Below are 7,557 nucleotides of genomic sequence, written 5' to 3' on the forward strand. Positions count from 1 at the left end.
CCTCAGTCCTGGGAACCTGAATGAGGATCTTCTGCTAACACAGAGCTTCCATGATGTGTCAACTCTCACGGGTACAGTTAGGGATTTTGTAGGGGTGTGACTGTTTCCAGGTTTTACGTAAGCTGTTACCATATAGTTGTTTTTATTAAAATTTCTGCAACATAAACCCAATGGGCAAATACAATTATCTTACTTACGTTGTTCCCATAGAATTTTATTGTAAGCACCTGTTTGTTTGATTCTGTGGGTCAAGTCTAAATTTTTTGTGGTAATCGACAGCATGCCACAGTTGCTTTTGAGAAAGCTTCAGTTCTATTTAACCTGGAACATTCTATTTTTAAGCTCGATCACAAAAAATTATTTTGTCTCATCTTCCCTCCTTTTCTGTAATAATAGCAAAAATCAAGGTTACAGTGAGGCTTTTACAATAGAACTGCATGGGGCCATTTTTTTTTAGGGTTTTAAGGCAGAAATGTGAAGCTTATGAAAAGCACTTACATTATTTCTTCTGTTATAACTTGTGTATTATTTAAGCTGTAAAATTGTTTTAATAGTCATTTTTATGGTCATTTAGGGTTTTAGAGTTTATAGTGTTACATTGTCGTGGCAATGAAATTGAAAAATGGGATAAACTTTACACAGAAAATGCTAGTAAGCAATTTTATCACAATAAAATCATGTTAACCTGCATATTGTTCACATCTTATGGCAATACATTTGAAACAATGAGTATTTTAAGGTTTATGGGTTGGCCCTATTCACTTCAATTGTAAGTGCCCCACTGTAAAAGGAGGGACAAGTCAAAAGACATTTTCTGTAGTAATTAAAATTATGCCACAATTACTGTCAATTGAGCTTAATTGTATTTAACATGGAATATTCCTTTAAATATTGTGGTGTAGTGCAATGATATTCAATTATATATACATCTTCAGCACTGTGACTTTCAAAAGTAAAACATTTTGAATCACACAGGGTTGGCACAAAACATGTTCGAACCCAGACTATTCCTTTAAATGAGTTTGAAATTTCCGTGTTACTAGCTCCACTGAACGGAATTGCAAAATATTGCTAAAACATTGTATTCATACAGATTTCCGAAAACTACAGTTGATCGAACAAACAGATAGTTACCAATTTACACTGCGCCAGTGGTCCAGCCAATTTTGCTGGTTCGGGCTGGACGGGTTCAGTGTTTATAGCACCACAGATACAGTGTTGAAAGTTTTCGTGAAAATTAACCTACGAATGACTTGAGTAAAGTTGTCTCTGCATATTAAGCTGGGATAGGAGAAAGTATTTTTACTCAAACAAGTCATACACTTCAGCTTTAAGTAATCTGTTAGGTTTCTTCTTTTATGTATTTAAAATATGATTATTATTATTATTTTACCTGCCTTTTCAATTTGGTGAGGTTAATACTACATTGTTCACTTATCGAGGGTGCATTCCACAATAGTTATCTACCACCTACAGCTATCTACCACTGATATGAATTTGTTGTTTTACCTTTTGAACAGAAAGCAGACAAAGGCAGGAAAGGTGGGGAAAAGTATGGTACCTAAGGAAGTTCTAATTTGTGTGTTGCTCCATCAGTTTCTAATTATGATCCATTCTAAAAGCTCACAGCATGCGCTGTTGAAGCAATACACACTCACAATTGTGCTGTTCATCAAACAAGTATATAAAACTGAACAATGTATGTTTCTGACAAAAATGGGCCATTTCCTTCTCCTCCAGCAAAAATAGTTTCAAAATGCGTGATGATATGAAGTGGTGGAACACATGAACATTAATTAGGTGAAGTGCAGGTAATCTAAAATAAACATTTACTGTTTTGATAGTCATTCTTGATGATCAATTCAAGCGCTTCAATAAATATTAATTTGATAACTTGATCCATACATCTAAAACTGTTGTACTGAGATTTTGTTAGTCAATGGATAAATACACGAGTCAGTTAAATCTTTTGCTAGAATGACTGAATTCTCTTGTGGCAAAGTTTTTGCCTCCAGTACAAGGAGATCCAGGTTCTTATCAGCCCTAATATAATTGTTATTTTTATTTTTTTTTATTTTTTTAATAAACGAAGATTGCATCTGAACGTCAGTGGATGTAATGAGCGGGGACACATACTGTTTGTTTGCAGGGAAGGAGCTCGAGCTTCACAACAGTGGAGCAAGTAAACCCTACTTGAAAGCATCTGGGTGCACGAGAGAACATCGTCGCCCACTATCCTTCAACGCCACTGATAACAGCTGCAATGAGCACTTTATATAACATTCTAAATTGCAAACTCCAGCACTGGATCGCCACTTAATATAACACACATGAACAAAATAGAAACTCCTGCTGCTTTTGCATTATATATTTACCTGACGAAAGCTGTTTCAAAAATTAGTGAGGACAAAATTGGCAAATGTATAAAGTGCTAGGGACATGTCCCACCCACAAATCATGCCTATGAAAAGAAGCTGAAGCTTAAAGCACAACACTGCTCTCTGCTCTGCTCTCATACTCTCAGATCTTTAAAGGAAACAAACATTTTTCATTCAAATCTATTGTTTCAGTGGTTAACTACTTCAGTATTTTTTTAATCAATCAGTTAAGTCAATGATATATCGAATCACTCATAAATGCTCATTTGTTGCCACCTGCTGGTGTAAATACGTAATCTGTAGTCATGAACAGTGAAGGAATCTCTTTGGTGAATGGACTTTAAAGACTTGAGTCACTGCAATTAATCAAAATCCCCACCTTTCATTGGAAAGCGACGAATGCAGACAAGTGAAGTGATAGAAATAGTAAGCGTCCCAGTGCTGTTATACTAAATATCAGGATTCTTGAAGGCCACTTGGCCAATCAAATTAGAGAACTGGAACTGACTGTTGAATAAAGCTACATTAGTACTTTACATTACTACAGACAGCTATCCTCAGTACAGAAAAACCTTAACCATCTGCATTTAATCAGCTGGCATTCATTTAGACATTAACATTTTACTTAATCGCTGGCTGTAACAGAATTGTTGCAAATAGCTGTTATTTATTTATTTATTTGGGCTGGAAAAATCCACTTTGCTGTAATCACTTTGGCCTCTGTTGCTGTAATCAAGGCTGTAGCAAGGATTTCTGTGCCCCCTGACTGTATATCGGTCTGGACCCCTTTCATTTAAAAAAATACAGTTACAAATTTGTTGTGGGCCCCCCTTGACCTGTGAACCCCTAGAATCGTTACCACCTTTCACCCCATTAGCTACGGCCCTGGCAGTACTTCTACTTCTAACTCGTATTCATGCTTTGTGAATATGACACTTGGTGAATATGAGTTAGTTGTTCAGTCTGGCAACAAGATAATTATTATTTTTTGTTTTGTTTTTTCACATTACATCAATGAAAGTTTGTGAGTGTCTAAATTATGTAACACATTCATTTACATACATAACAGAACTAATGAGACATTCTCATATAAAATAATTAGATCAACTTTTAGTGCAGTGAAACTGAATGGTTCTCTTTCTATTCATTACACACAAATAGATCTGTGCTCCAGTGTGGATTTGCCAGAGGTGGAGATAGTCAGCTTGCTGACGGAGGAGTTGCCCAAATACACTCTGCGGGCAGATCATGTGTTTGGGTATGAGCATGACGACTGGCTGCACACTCCTCTGGTGTCAACAGAGGCCGCACTTGGACTTACACAGGAGCAGATCGAGGAAACACTCAAGTACTTCTGTAAGTCCACACCTTCCTCCCTTATAGTTTCATAACATTCATTTATATAAATCCTGCATTCAAAAAAAAACAAACAAAAAAAAAACACAAAAACAAAACACTTACAAAGAAACTTGCTTTGCAGAAGAACGTTAATGAAAGCAAAGAAGGCCATTAAAGAGTAATGATTCTAGTAACGTGATATATAATAGTGTCTGGTATCATTTGCATGCTGATTTTTCCTAGCAGCAGGTTACTACGAACACACGTCTAATTTAGATTGGTTACCTGTCATTTAGTAACTGCATTTCATTGAAAGCAGCTTACAGTATACTTTCAAAGAGCACATTCTCCTTTTGTTCTGTAAGACTAGACTATCAACAACCCTTTTGTGCCATGATGGTAATGCTGATGTTAATCAATGTCTAAAATCAACAAAATATTTATTTTAAACAATTGCTTTGTGCTTTTTCTAAAATCTAAGGGCGGGGGGGGGTAGTTGTAATTGCTTGTTTTGATTATTGGGGGCGTCTACGGAATCTACGCCCCTGCACCTATTATATGTTCATGGCATGGTAGTAATGCTATATGAATGAAACTTATTGGAACGAGTTTTAAGTTGGTAACTCGTGCTGTTTTTGTTTTAACTGAAGGTGCTAATCCATTGATTTACAATAATAAGACAACACTCCAAAAATCCAATTATTATAATATGTTAGTAATTTAAATTATCATCCTCAACATTTTATGCAAAATCATCTATTCACACCACAGTATCCCTACCTCCAGAAAACAGACAACAACAGTAAAGCACTGAAAACTCCAAATGAATTATTAATTTTAGCTCTAATAATTAGATTGACTATAAGGCATAAAGTACTCTAGTAACTGAATACCCACATAATATCATCCCAAAGCCATATCCTACATCTGTTATTCAACCAGACTGATCTCACTGTGAATTAGGGGACAGTGGGTCAAAAGTTTTCAGCTGAAATCGGTCTGTGCTTACCAAAATTCAAATCACTGCCCCCAGTGGCCGAAGCACGAAGCGTTGTTGAACGTATGTGCACATGTGAATTCCAGTTTCCAAGTAAAATATTGCCTACTGGAGATCAGGGCTGTGTTGTAATCCCCACCACTCCCCTTCCTCCTGGAGCACAGATGCAAAATGCCATCAAGAAGATTAGCTTCTTACCGCTTAAGGATAATTAGACATTCTGCTGTTTTCAGTGGCTTCTCTCTGTGGCCTGGCACCCTGCCCACACCCCGTCTCAGACACTCTGACGTTAGCAGGACAAAGCACTGCAGTATCTGTGCTAAGATTGGATAAACCTAGGCCACTGTAGTGGACCTTTTGGAAACAGGAAATTATCTGTGTTTTGGGAGGTGGTCAGAGTGAGCTTGTGTACACTCTGACAGGTGGTTTTAGGATATAACAGGAGTATTAAGAAGTTTGTCAAATGGCTTTAATATACGTTCATAGCATTGGCTCTATAAACCTTTGATCAGAGATTGAACACATAAACTTGCAGTGCTGAATAAATCCAACCATTCAAATTTAATCAATGTTGATTTAATAGTTTGAATGGTGGGAAAGTAAACAGACTGTTCTGTGGGTGGTCTGCTTGACTTAGGGTGTTGCTAATTCAGTTCTAATCCATTTGGCAAGGAGAGATGTTCTTGTACTTGTGTGTAGTGATCTCTTTACCTGGGCTTTAGCCTAAACACAGCTGTTAATATCTAAACATGGTTGAAATTTAAACTGAATGGCCAAACTATGTCAGATTTGAATTTTGCTCTTTATTGTTTCCTTGTTTTTTTGTTTTTTTTTACTGCGGTTTATCCTTGCATTTTGAAGCTGGATTTGGCAGGTTCATGAAAAACTGATTGGCTGGCACACTTGAGCAACTTCCCCTAATTGTGTATCAAATGAGTAAAATTAGAAAATTCTGTGTATGTTGGAAGGTTGTAGGTGTGAATTGTTAACAATTGAGGGATACGTTACAACTGTTTTTACTCAGGAAGTTGCTGTTTCTTTTTTGTATCACTTATTACTGCCATCATTGACCTAAGCAAAAGTGTTTATATTAAATTAGTTAACCCTTCTACTGTCTTCGGTCATTTTTGACCAAAATCACTTTTTCTAATGTAATAAAAATGGTTTCCTTTATCTGAGCAGTGATTTTACCTCCACTTGCCATCTGAATACACACAAAAATACAACAACTTGGAATTGATTTGATAAGTCTAAGGGGCCGTTAAAAAAAACAAAAAAACATCTTTGCTGTTTGCATCAAAATTGACCAGTTAAAGGAAATAAATGGGAATACACTAAAAAAATTATTTCTTTATTTTTGGTCGAATACAATATATAAATCAACCACAATGCTGAAAAAACAGTCCATTGCTGTTTATTTGTTTATTACTCTTCATTTTATTTACATTATTATTAATTTATTTTGAGTTATTATATTTTGATATTTCAAATAAGTAATTGGTAACAAAATGATTATTCAATGTCTTTTCTATGTAACACCAGGTGAGGTTTGACTGTAAGTAATAATGTGACATCATTGCATCATTGACTCTTCAAAACAGCTACTTTGACAAATAATCATTTGATAATGTCTAAATATGTATCCAAATGCATAACTTGTGATTAAAAAGTAGAATTACTACACAGTAGGTGGCTGCACAGAACACTGCAGCCATCTACTGGCTATTATTGTCATAACATGATTTTCATAATTCATGTTATTTTTCTTTTTACACCAGTTGGTAGCAATCTGCCCCAATAGATGACACATTCTCATATTTTCTTCTTGTTTTATCTTATGAAAGTGTAGGTTTTTACTGTTGCAAAGTTACATACATTTGCTTATTTGCATATGCAAATGAATGGCGAACTCGAGAAATGTATATGTAAATAATTTCTGAAAATCATAAAACCCCAAAAGAAGTGCATAATTGTATTGTTTTTACTTCAGGACAGAAGAAATGTTATTATGTCTTTAAAAAATAAAATAAAATACATCTCTGTATTTTACTGTATACTAAGAGTGTCTGCTTGTAACGAAGACTGTAGAAGGGTTAAATAAATGAATCTGATGAAACAGGAAAATCAACTTCTAGCTTTTGTCCAGGCTGGAAACGTGTTTGGTTACAACATGTTCATCAGTTAGAGATGGACTTGAGTGAGGTGTAGGACAAATTAGGACATTGTGATTTTTTTTGTGACTTCTGTAAGTAATGGTGATTTTTGTGAAGTTTCCTCACTCTGTGTGGTTCTTTTTAAACTCTCGTTTAAAATTATAATGATCTTAAAATTTAAATCACATTGAGATTAATCATCAAAACATCAAACAGAGATTTAAAGTATTATAGTATTATGCCATAAAATGTATATATAATACAAAATAATTAATCATAAATCTCACATTAGCTTATGTTCAAGATAATGTCACGAAACCATACTTTTTCTCAGCCAGTCATATTATTTCAAACATGTGCCACAACACATTGACGATGAGATTAAGAATAAAGGCTGAAATCAGTCACACACAAACATACATTCCTCCTGGACATGTGTCCATCTGTTTTGCTGCAGCAGTATTATGACATTAATCTGGAATGTACCATATTCTGTTTGAGCAGGGGGGTGATCTTTCTTTTTAGACTTTTTAGAATCAAATCAAAAGAATTCTCCCAGAATACTTAAGCTTAATATATATACACACCAAAAAAAAAATATATATATACACAAATCCATGTATCTCTCTGAAGTTTCCTTTAGCTTTTCTCCCCTCCCCTCATTTCATAGTTGCCCTTCTCTTGTGGCCCA

Source organism: Myxocyprinus asiaticus, chromosome 37 (genome assembly GCF_019703515.2).
Source record: "Myxocyprinus asiaticus isolate MX2 ecotype Aquarium Trade chromosome 37, UBuf_Myxa_2, whole genome shotgun sequence".
NCBI classification, from domain to species: Eukaryota; Metazoa; Chordata; class Actinopteri; order Cypriniformes; family Catostomidae; genus Myxocyprinus; species Myxocyprinus asiaticus.